The sequence below is a fragment of the Ambystoma mexicanum genome, chromosome 2q (assembly GCF_040938575.1).
Source record: "Ambystoma mexicanum isolate Mex_15411 chromosome 2q, UKY_AmexF1_1, whole genome shotgun sequence".
Classification (NCBI taxonomy): Eukaryota; Metazoa; Chordata; class Amphibia; order Caudata; family Ambystomatidae; genus Ambystoma; species Ambystoma mexicanum.
Window position 1 is genome coordinate 895,680,437 of NC_090924.1, and position 12,743 is coordinate 895,693,179.

Genomic DNA, 12,743 nt, shown 5'->3' on the forward strand with positions numbered 1-12,743 from the left:
GGCATTTATACTCACCAAGCAGCCATGTATCGCCATGTATCACCATGCCGCCCAGCTTCTAGGTCCCGGTTTAGGGTTGACATTCTGTAAATGAAACTGTCGTGGGTGGACCTTGGGTAGTTGGCATATATTGAGGTGATGATTCCCTTGGCATCACATACTGCCTGGACGTTGATGGAATGCCAGTGCTTGCGGTTTCTATAGATGTGCTCTGATGCCCTGGGCAGGTATATGTGACTGCGGACTGATGGGCGTGCAGTCATGATGGCCAAGACCTGGTGTAGGCAGCGTGACTGCGTGGCCTGTGACACCCCCCCCCACTATGGCACTTGTCCGCTGAAATGATCCGGTGGCCAAAAGTACATTGAGGACCTTCTCCAGGGGGCTGAGTGCTTGGGAGCAGAGGGTGGGTGATGTGAGGTCATCCTCCCACTCTCTGACCAGGTCGAGTATTATGTGAAGTGGAAACCTGTACCTCCCATACACCTGGTCATCAGGCATGCCAAAAAGGCTGGTTCAGGGTGTGAAAATTCTGGGCCTGACTATCCTCATGTGGGGGGGGACATGTGCAAGGGGACATGAGTGGGGGCCTGCTGGCAGGTGCCCTTCAGTGCTGGGGGGTGGGTGTGCAAGGGGACACGAGTGGGGGCCTGCTGGCAGGTGCCCTGCACTGCTGGGGGGTGGGGGTACAAGGGGACATGAGTGGGGGCCTGCTGGCACGTGCCCTGCACTGCTGGGGAGTGGGGGTGCAAGGGGACATGAGTGTGGGCCTGCTGGCAGGTGCCCTTCAGTGCTGCGGGGTGGGTGTGCAAGGAGACATGAGTGGGGGCCTGCTGGCAGGTGCCCCTCAGTGCTGGGGGTAGGGGTGCAAGGGGTCATGAGTGGGGGCCTGCTGGCAGGTGCCCTGCACTGCTGGGGGGTGGGGGTTCAAGGGGACATGAGTGAGACATGAGTGGGGGCCTGCTGGCAGGTGCCCTGCACTGCTGGGGGGTGGGGATGCAAATGGACATGAGTGGGGGCCTGCTGGCAGGTGCCCCTCGGTGCTGGGGGGTGGGTGTGCAAGGGGACATGAGTGGGGGCCTGCTGGCAGGTGCCCTGCACTTCTGGGAGATGGGGGTGCAAGGGGACATGAGTGGGGGCCTGCTGGCAGGTGCCCTGCACTGCTGGGGGGTGGGGGTGCAAGGGGACATGAGTGGTACATGAGTGGGGGCCTGCTGGCAGGTGCCCCTCAGTGCTGTGGGGTGGGTGTGCAAGGGGACATGAGTGGGGGCCTGTTGGCAGGTGCTCCTCAGTGCTGGGCGGTGGGTGTGCAAGGGGACATGAGTGGGGGCCTGCTGGCAGGTGCCCTGCACTGCTGGGGGGTGGGGGTGCAAGGGGACTTGAGTGGGACATGAGTGGGGGCCTGCTGGCAGGTGCCCCTCAGTGCTGGGGAGTGGGTGTGCAAGGGGACATGAGTGGGGGCCTGTTGGCAGGGGCCCTCAGTGCTGGGGGGTGGGTGTGCAAGGGGACATGAGTGGGGTCCTGCTGGCACATGCCCCTCAGTGCTGGGGGACATGAGTGGGGGCTTGCTGGCAGGCGCCCTGCACTGCTGGGGGGTGGGGGTGCAAGGGGACATGAGTGGGGGCCTGCTGGCAGGTGCCCTGCACTGCTGGGGGGTGGGGGTGCAAGGGGACATGAGTGGGGCATGAGTGGGGTCCTGCTGGCAGGTGCCCCTCAGTGCTGGGGGGGTGGGTGTGCAAGGGGACATGAGTGGGGGCATGCTGGCAGGTGCCCCTCAGTGCTGGGGGGTGGGTGTGCAAGGGGACACGAGTGGGGGCCTGCTGGCAGGTTCCCTGCACTGCTGGGGGGTGGGGGTGCAAGGGGACATGAGTGGGGGCCTGCTGGCAGGTGCCCTGCACTTCTGGGGGGTGGGGGTGAAAGGGGACATGAGTGGGACATGAGTGGGAGCCTGCTGGCAGTTGCCCTGCACTGCTGGGGGGTGGGGGTGCAAGGGGACATGAGTGGGGGCCTGCTGGCAGGTGCCCTTCAGTGCTGGGGGGTGGGTGTGCAAGGGGACACGAGTGGGGGCCTGCTGGCAGGTGCCCTGCACTGCTGGGGGGTGGGGGTGCAAGGGGACATGAGTGGGGGCCTGCTGGCACGTGCCCTGCACTGCTGGGGAGTGGGGGTGCAAGGGGACATGAGTGTGGGCCTGCTGGCAGGTGCCCTTCAGTGCTGCGGGGTGGGTGTGCAAGGAGACATGAGTGGGGGCCTGCTGGCAGGTGCCCCTCAGTGCTGGGGGTAGGGGTGCAAGGGGTCATGAGTGGGGGCCTGCTGGCAGGTGCCCTGCACTGCTGGGGGGTGGGGGTTTAAGGGGACATGAGTGAGACATGAGTGGGGGCCTGCTGGCAGGTGCCCTGCACTGCTGGGGGGTGGGGATGCAAATGGACATGAGTGGGGGCCTGCTGGCAGGTGCCCCTCGGTGCTGGGGGGTGGGTGTGCAAGGGGACATGAGTGGGGGCCTGCTGGCAGGTGCCCTGCACTTCTGGGAGATGGGGGTGCAAGGGGACATGAGTGGGGGCCTGCTGGCAGGTGCCCTGCACTGCTGGGGGGTGGGGGTGCAAGGGGACATGAGTGGTACATGAGTGGGGGCCTGCTGGCAGGTGCCCCTCAGTGCTGTGGGGTGGGTGTGCAAGGGGACATGAGTGGGGGCCTGTTGGCAGGTGCTCCTCAGTGCTGGGCGGTGGGTGTGCAAGGGGACACGAGTGGGGGCCTGCTGGCAGGTGCCCTGCACTGCTGGGGGATGGGGGTGCAAGGGGACTTGAGTGGGACATGAGTGGGGGCCTGCTGGCAGGTGCCCCTCAGTGCTGGGGAGTGGGTGTGCAAGGGGACATGAGTGGGGGCCTGTTGGCAGGGGCCCTCAGTGCTGGGGGGTGGGTGTGCAAGGGGACATGAGTGGGGTCCTGCTGGCACATGCCCCTCAGTGCTGGGGGTGAGGGTGCTGGGGGACATGAGTGGGGGCCTGCTGGCCGGTGCCCCTCAGTGCTGGGAGGTGGGGGTGCAAGGGGACATGAGTGGGACATGAGTGGGGGCCTCCTGGCAGGTTCCCTGCACTGCTGGGGGGTGGGTGTGGAGGGGGTCATATGTTGGTGATCAGTAGTGCAAGCTGACATGTGGCTTGCCTGGGGGGCATGCCCACACCACAGGGGACTACCCTGCACCCCATGTCATATCCCGCAGGTAGCCCCCTGTGGTGTGGGCTGTCTGCAGGGGCTGTGGAGGGTGTAGAGGGAACACCTGGGAGGACCCACACTGCCAATTCACGTGTAGCACTCCCCTGCACCCCAGATATACACGTACCCCACACACACAGGGCCTGGCACGTGTGAAACTTCCCGCGCACCCCCGAAATACACGTACCCTGCTCGCCCAAGGCCAATCGTGTGTGAAACTTCTTGCGCACCCCAGATTTACACATACTCAGGCCAATCGCGTTTGAAACTTCACGCGAACCCCAGGAATACACGCACCCCATTCGCACAGGGCCTATCGTGTGTGAGACTTCCCACAAACCCGAGATTTACACGTACCCAGGCCAATCGCGTGTGCAACTTCACGCGAACCCCAGGAATACACGCACCCCACTCGCACAGGGCCTATCGCGTGTGAAACTTCCCGCGAAACCCCAGATTTACACGCACCCCACTCGCCCAAGGCCAATCGCACGTGAAACTTCCCGCGCAACCCCGAAATACACGCACAAGCTATTTTTGACACAGCGGGTGTTCGTGTTTGTCGCGTACCCGTTTGCATGTCATTTGTCCTAGAGGGCCACAGTATGGGACAATCATCAGAGCTGTATATACGTGCTTTTTGTTAGCGCACATTTTGGCGCACATTTTTTTCATGCGCAGGGACGCTACCGCCTGCCTTCGTGTGGCAGACATGTTTAGGCCTGTGCGCGTCTTCGCCCGTGCGCTTGTTTGCCCTATTCGATTCCATGAATACGTGTTGTAGGCAAGCGTCTGGGCGTTCCGTGCACTTGCCTCCTGTACTTCCCCCGTGACGCCCACATTTTCACGCGTTGTTCCCCATTCCGCGTGTCACGCCTGTGGTATGCCTACTTTTGTTATGTGCACCGCGCTATGTGCGCTTTCGCTGTGGCCGTAGTCACGCCATTAGATGACCTGTGCGCCGGCGTGCGCTACGCAAATTTTCAGCGCACATCCCAGATTTTACTCTTGCACGGACTTCCATGAATCGATGTGCGCGGGTTTTGCTGCGATTTTCGCACTTGCACTGCGATTTTCGCTCTTGCACTGCGATTCGCACGGTTTCCCACACTTGCGCGGGAATTTCCAGCGCACATTAAGTCCATGAATCGGCCTTCGTGTCTAGCTTGCTATCTTTATCTGAAACTGTGTTGACAAGCTGGATATCTTGACATTTTGATAACCAGACGAGCAGGTTAACTTGTTTTGAAAGTTGTTTGTTCTGTATGTTTAAACTTACAAACTATACACAAAGTTGCAGTTGTCCGTAAACAAATGCAGACCCTCCAACCATTTACAGTACAATTCACGCATTAGAGCACCACTCAATCCCTTCCAAGAAGTAACCTACTTGAAAAATGTGATTTCTAGACAAAGGACATTTTATTTTGTTCGTAAACTAATTATCATCATGAAAATACATTTACAAAATATGCAGTAAGAGAAAATTGACTAACCATGATTAAAAAACCAACTATAAAAAACACACATATCACACCAAGCAGTGACCACATATCACATATCATTCATCCCATCTACTTTCATACCCAAAACCTTTCGTACTTGTGCAATTTTTATTGATCTATTCTGTAACCAGAATATCGGTCTATAGTATAGACATTTCACTGCTGGATATTTGATAATTTTCTTCTAAAGTGCATCAACATCAGTCTTAGAAATGGAATATGTTATCAAACTTGCTTTCAACATATGTTAATTGCCACATTTGCTTTGTGTATAAACCCAAGTCAGAACCTGGTGGAGTGGGATCTAAGGTTGTGTCTACTTGAGTTTCGGGCACTTAGACAGTAGTACAATTTCCATCTAGTGCACCTCATCAGGACATGTACTCTTTACAAAATACAATTTGTGAACAACAATTCAAGTTGGTGTGTGTTGAATTCAGTCCAATGAATGCCAAATACATTCTTCCAGCTTGCAGATTCCAAAACTTCTATTAGTCAGATGTATTACATCGGTTGCCAAGTCCTATTTTGCTATTCTGCTGGAAGGTGCCACCGGACCCATGGCAATGTTTGTAGGGGCACAGTCTGATGATGCAGGCGGGGTGGATTTTTCCCCACAATCACCCTCAATGGGTAGCCATAGAAATGGCAACCATTTTTCTGAGGTTTTGGCCTTGAGTGCCAAAAGGAGACAGAAATTGCGGGAGGAGCGGCTTCTGCTTACCGACCTCCTGTCAGTTAAAACTAAAATAGATCCTGGGAGTACTGTCCTCCCTTTTTCTCCTACCCACCTACAATTACTGTCAAAAGTACCAGATGGTGCACCAGAGGTACCAGATTCCAACGAAGGGACTCTGGAGGTGACACAAGAGGTGAATGCTCCAACGGGGGTCCACACCCAGCTGGTACAGTTATTCAGTAAAAAGGAGGATGTAGGAGTAGAAACGGCGGGAAATTTGGATAGTCTTCGGGTGGACACCATGACACCTGAAAACTGGTTAATCTGCAAAAATCAGATGCTGAGGGACCTTGCAGCATGTGATAATCTGGGGGAACTTCAGCTATTGATGGCCTCTTTGAGCCAAAATAACTTTTCACGTCAGCCACCTCAGTCAACCTTCCAGATGACTAGTCAAGAGATATCTGTAAGAGTGGAAAAGGCCTCTCAAACATCAGCTCAGAAGAGTTCTCAAATGGGCTGTCAAACTACTCCCATGGAGTTTCCTGCAGTAGGTCGGGCCGTACAAACAGAGGCAAATGGTAGAGTTCCTGCTCTCAGCTCAGTGGGTGAGTCTTTATCGGAAGGTCCTCGGCCACCTCCTAAACTGGCTGCTCCACTGGTCCCCTCTATGCTTAAGGATATCCGAAAGAGAAAGGGATCTATGGCCAGGATTTTGGACCCAGACTTAAGCAGTTTTGCTATGGATTCCAGGAACTTGATCATTACAACGTGACCAAGTCAAGCTTTCCAGAATCCAGGGAATCTTTAAAGAATAAAGTGTTATTCTGGCTTAATTCTAAATTAGGGCCCAACTGTGCTAGAACCAAGGACCTGAATGTCTTGCGCAGAATCATGATTGACAATTGGTGCTGCATTGATAACACTGACTGTATTATTATTGGCTGTGGGGCTAGCAATCTTCCCATGTTCTTGAACAAGGTTGCAAAAATGCAAGACTCGTCCTCATCTAACAATCTAAGAATTGTTCTGAACTGATCTCCTGATCTAGTCGCAATTTTGACAAAAGCCATCTGTGGTCGAAATGTATTGTTTGGGACCATGGAGCTAAAGTTGTAGGGAATCTTCTATATTACCCCTTATCAGGAGCCAATAAACACCTTTGTGTAGGTAAATCTTCAGAATTCTGTGCTCCAATGCCGCATAGTTTACTATCAACCAGTGAGAGCTGTTTATATCGGCAGCATCAGAAGTGGTGCCTCTTGTGCTTGTTTGGGAGGAACACGGCGTGTCAATTCTTGTGGCGTCCACTTGCCTGTAGCTGAATAGCTGTCCAGCTATTCGACCACAGATGGCTTTTCGTATGAGAAAAGGGTAAAGACTTTAAGCTTCCAAAAAATCATCACTGTCCTGAAGATGGCCCAATAACAATTCTGTAGACCACCGTAGACAACGATGGTACTATTATAAGGGGCCGAAACATATGTCGACTTTTTAGAAAAACCAACTGTTTTTTCTGATGTCATGCATACTATTAACAACTAATATGCTAAAAGAAAATGTAAATTGCTGAACCCTTACGTTACAGCACGAATGAATTGGTATGAAAGGTATGAGTGGTGCATGAAAAAGCCGATAAATGTACAGGTTTTTTAAAAAATGTGGTTTTTTACCAATTATTAAAATGATTTATACTTTTGTAATTTCACAGTCTCAGTCTAATAATTGGCTTCCTTAATAAGTACCCACTGTAGATTCATGCAACAGTTTCTAAGCACCTTAATCTGTGTTGTCGAAAGACCTTAGAGAGAGGGGTAGTCAGTCTGTTCTGTTTCTTTGTCTATTGAGAATCGCCCTGTCTACAGACTCGACCCCCCGGTAACAAGAAATTTGGGAGTACCCATTGTCATAATTCCTTCATATTGGTACAGCTGTTCTGCTCTCCATCTTGCAGCCTGATATGCTCTATAGTTAACATTTTTCCAAACAGCCCATTTGGCTGTCCATTGCTTTGATCATTTCTTATGTTGACCCTGTCCTATGATGTCTTTCTTCACTCTCTTCCTTCCATCACACCAATCTTCTTAGTGCTAGGGTGACTTTGTTCACTTTTACCACAAACCAGCAGTTGACTGAAGGAGTGGCATATCAAACAAAGTGAACTTTGCAGTGTGAGACTTAACTCTTATGGGGTGAAAAACAGACACAGAACTATAGGTAAGGGGAATTACATTGGGCCTCATTATGACCCTGGCGCTAAGTGAAAAACGATGGCGGTAAATGGTTACCGCCATCGTTTTCCGCCAGGTCCGATCATGACCCGTGACCGTTAACTACGAAGCCAATAGCGGCATCGTAGTTAACGCTGCCGCTAACTGCGCTAAGGGTGCGCGCACGCGACCGCCCACACCGTACTTAGCGCCATGGCGGAAAGGTACGCAAATGCCGACCCAAGCGGACATGCACCTAACGCCATCACCCAGGCCGTTAAGTACCTTACCGCCATGGTGCAAATAACGCCATCGCGAACCAACCGTAAAGGGCCATGTTAAGTGAATGCAGCTGACACAGGTGCACAGAAACAGCACAGGTGAAGGCAATACAAAAAGAGCACACCCCACCCCTTCCCACACCCAGTCACACTCCACAATGATACCAATACGACTAGCAATGTTGGGACTGGAGGACCTGATAGCAATGCATGTGCTACAACAGCAACAACAACAACAGGCAGCACAGAGGAGACGCAGGAGGAGAAGGAGGGCAAGGCAGGCCCAGCAAGCCCCACCAGCACAGCCAGTGCCACCACGCAGGCAGCCCCCAATCCCACGCATCAGAGCCAATCCATTCAACCTCACTGCTGAGCAGATCCACACCCTGTACCGTTTGGACCGGGACACCATCACCGCCATCGTAGACATGACACACAACGACATCGTCAGCATGATAGAAAGTCCAACCGCCATCCCCCCCTACTGAAGGTAGTGGCCGTACTCCACTTCCTGGCCACAGGCACCTACCAGCACACAGTGGGGCACCTGCATGGCATCTCACAACCATTATTCTCACGAACACTCATCCAAGTGCTCGATGCCCTCCTCAAGCACACAGACGACCACATCTCATTACCACGGACTGCCCAGGAGATTGCAAACACCAAAGTGGGTTTCCATGCACTAGCCAGCATACCCGGTTGCATTGGTGCCATCGACTGCACCCATGTGGAATTGGTGGTTCCACGTGCCATGGAGGTACCGTACCGCAACCGGAAACAGTTCCACTCAATCAACGTGCAAATGGTCTGTGACTCCAACAAGATCATCACACATTGTTGTGCCCGATTCCACGGATCAACCCATGATTCCATGGTCCTGAGGAACTCCACTATACCACGCTACATGGAGCGACATGCAGGGCCAAGATCCTGGCTACTCGGTGAGTGCAATGTCATGGAAGTGGGCAGGTGAATGACGTACCAGGGGGGGGGGATGATGCATACTCCACCTGGCAGAAAGGGGGGGGATGATGCATACTCCACCTGGCAGAAAGGGGAGGGGATGATGCATACTCCACCTGGCAGAAAGGGGGGGGATGATGCATACTCCACCTGGCAGAAAGGGGGGGGGGGTGATGCATACTCCACCTGGCAGAAAGGGGGGGGGTGATGCATACTACACCTGGCAGAAAGGGGGGGGATGATGCATACTCCACCTGGCAGAAAGGGGGGGGGGATGATGCACACTCCACCTGGCTGTGAGTAACACAGGGAACGGAGACAGAGGAAGGGCACTCACAATGCACACAACCCCTCTGCATACATTGGGTGATGGCATGCAAAACAGGCCATGGGAGCCATGAGCACATACTGGTTGCATTGTGTGAATCAATTAGTGCATGTAGAAGTGAGCCAAAGTAACAGTTGGATGCGAGCCATGGTGGAACATCATGTTCCTGATCAGACAACATGACTGACACATACATTCTCGCCTACATACAGGTGATGCAGCCTATCCCCTGAAGAGGTGGCTCCTCACACCAGTCCGGAACCCGCAGAACCAGCACGAGGAGGACTTCAACCGTGCACATACATGTACTCGTGTGGTCATAGAGCAGACATTCGGCCTCTTGAAGGCACGGTTCCGAAGCCTCAGCAGGTCTGGTGGGGCACTCCTGTATGGCCATGAGAAGGTGGCAAAGATCGTCATGGCATGTGTCATGCTACACAATATGTGCGTCAGACGGAATGTGCCCCTGCCCCCTGACGCAGAACTGCAACCACCTGACGATGAGGATGAGGAGGGTGCAGATGGGGCGGCACCCCATGGAGGAGGCGAAGCACAGGAGGGGCGTGCCATGCACCAAAGTATCATCGACCACTGCTTCTAGCACACACGGCCGGTGTTTATCGCATGGAGACTGCACTTGGGGCACTGTGTGTCCCTGGGACATGCACACTGTGGACTGTACACCAATAAAGCACACATACGCAATGAAAATGTCCACACATTTCTTTTTTGGAAAGAAAAAAGTGTATTGAAACTATGAACTGTCGTGTCACACCCCCTCCCACCTCCCCCCTGCACACCCCAACACACCCCCTCCCACCTCCCCCCCTGCACACCCCAACACACCCCCTCCCACCTCCCCCCTGCACACCCCAACACACCCCCTCCCACCTCCCCCCTGCACACCCCAACACACCCCCTCCCACCTCCCCCCTGCACACCCCAACACACCCCCTCCCACCTCCCCCTGCACACCCCAACACACCCCCTCCCACCTCCCCCCTGCACACCCCAACACACCCCCTCCCACCTCCCCCCTGCACACCCCAACACACCCCCTGCAGGTGTCAACAGATGCCTGTGACAGTGGCCACAGGCCGTCACAAGCCCCCTCTGCCGGCCCCCGGGGCACCCCTGGCTGTGGAGCGCAGGTTACGACCGGAACGTCGCACGGGGCTGCTCTGCGCAGAACTGGCAGTGGAGGATGTCCCTGGCTGCCCCTGTGCATGCACGTCCTGTTGTGTGTGGGTGAGGCCAGTGACCGCACGACGCAAGGCCGCAGGTTCTGCACAGATGTCCCTGGACATGGCCTGCATGGCATCCCTCAGGGTGGCAGTGCTCTGCGCCACTTCGGCCCTTAGGGTCTCCGTGGCCTGTTCAATGCTAGACCTAGCCCCCACACATTCCGCGGCATGCTCATCCAGCATTGCGGACAGTTGATGCTGCCGTTGAGTGATGTCCTGGAGGGACTGCTGGCCTTGCTGGCCCATGGCCAGTGCTGGTGGAGTGATGGAGGGGCTGCTCCCCTCCTGTGGAGTGTGGACAGGGCATGGGGTGGATGGCCACTCCTCTACCTCTGTGTGCCCCTGTGAGTGACCCTCATGGGGGCTGGCGTCTGAGAAACAGGGGGAATGTAGCTGGTCAGTGGGGCTTCTGACCTCGTGCTCCATGTCCGAGTCTGAACATGCAGCTGTTGCAGCTGTCTCCCCGATGTTGCTGCTGGCCGCTGACCCCCTGCCTCCTGTGGCAGGCAATGTCGGTGGAGGTGGAGCAGCTGCTGCTGGCCTGCTGCCGACAGGGGTGCTTGCCGGTGGGACCTCCGGTATGCCTGCAGTGGGACCTGCTTGTTGTGGGGTCTGCCTCACTGCAGCTGAGGTTGAGGGTGCAGGGACGTTGTTGATGGCCTTCTTGGCCCTCTTTGGCGCAGGGGTGTCCTGGTCCTCTGGGTGTGATTCTGTGCCTGTGGTGGAGCAAAGGAGGGAGGGCGTTATTGATGGGTCTGCGGACTTTGGAATGAAATGTTTGACATTATTGTGGTCAGTGGATGTGGAAGATTTCAGGCAGTGCCATGCAGGTTGTCTCCTTTTAGTGTGGAATGTGGATGCAGGTATGCGGGTGCCAGCAGTGTATGCAGGGTGGTGCTCGCATGTGGCTATGGGCAGTGTTGTAATGTGTTGCATTTACACTCTAGGGCAACCTTGTGCTACACATGATTGGACTGCTGTGACTATGGCATGTCTTGTTTGAGGCACCTACCTTCTTCGCCTGATGTCGGAGCTCCCCTTTCCATCCCTCCGACGCCTTCAATGGACTCCATGCCAATCGTGGTTGCACAGATCTCCTCCCACGGTTGGAGTTTCAGGGGGGATTCCGAATCTCCACCGGTACCCAGGGCAAGGTTGCGGTTTGCTGAGATGACGGCTCTGACCCGTATGCGTAGGTCATCCCAGCGCTTCCTGCACTGCTGTGGGGTGCGGGGTACGGTCCCCACCGCGCTGACGCGCTCAGCCACCAGGGCCCAGATGGCCTTCTTTTTGCCGATCGCTGTCCTGGTCATGTCCGGGGAGAAAACGACACCTGCGTTGTCTTGCAGGGTCTCCGCAAGCATGCAGAGTTCCTCCCGGCTGAATCTCTCCTGGCGCTGGCGGTCACATGCCTTTTTCACACATTTAGGCATTTTCGGGTACTTGGTAGGGTGGGTGTTTGGTTGGGACAGGTGTCAGGGTTGGGTCTGGTGTTGTTTGGTAGGATGGCGATGGATTGTGTTTTTCAAGATGGCCGACGGGCTGTTTCCCGTTCCGGCGCGATGACGCTATTTCCGGTGCGACTTTTTACGGCCGCCGCTAATTACGGCCGCCGCTACTTACGGTGGCCGCTACTTACGGTGGTCGCTACTTACGGTGGCGTAAGTGCACCTTGCTCGCTTAACGATGCCGGTAGGGGCCTTTTCCGCCATGGCGTTAATTGCATTACCGCCATGGCGTAATGCTCGTGCGCGATGGGTCGTAATGTGGCGCTCTTTACGCCATCGTCCCACGGCGTAAACGCTCATTACGCCATGGCGGTAATGACGGGCGATTACCGCCAGGGTCGTAATGAGGCCCATTGACTGGTATACCTGCACATGATATAGTGGCCATTTATGTTATATCATGGAGAATTTGGGGTCTCAACTTGGGTAAGACCCCAAAATATCTACAACACATAAAACCAATAGGAGATATATTCATTTTACAAGAAAGACAACTGTACGAACAAGAATCTGCTAAGTTGAATATGAAACACTATCAATATTGATTTATATCACAAGCTAAATACGAAATCATGGTATAAAGGCCCTAATAAAAAAGTGTCCTTGGGACTGCAATCATTGCCACAAGATCCAACACGGAGAGAAGATATCTACCAGTGGCTGTCTCGTTCAACACAATAACATCTACGCCCATTCAGTGGTAGCTGGTGCATAATGAGTGTTGAGGCATAGCTCCCAATATTTTTTTTTTATTTGTGCTGTAAAAGGCATGATTCTATCCCATTAGTTGCAAAATGTTTTAACAGTACAACT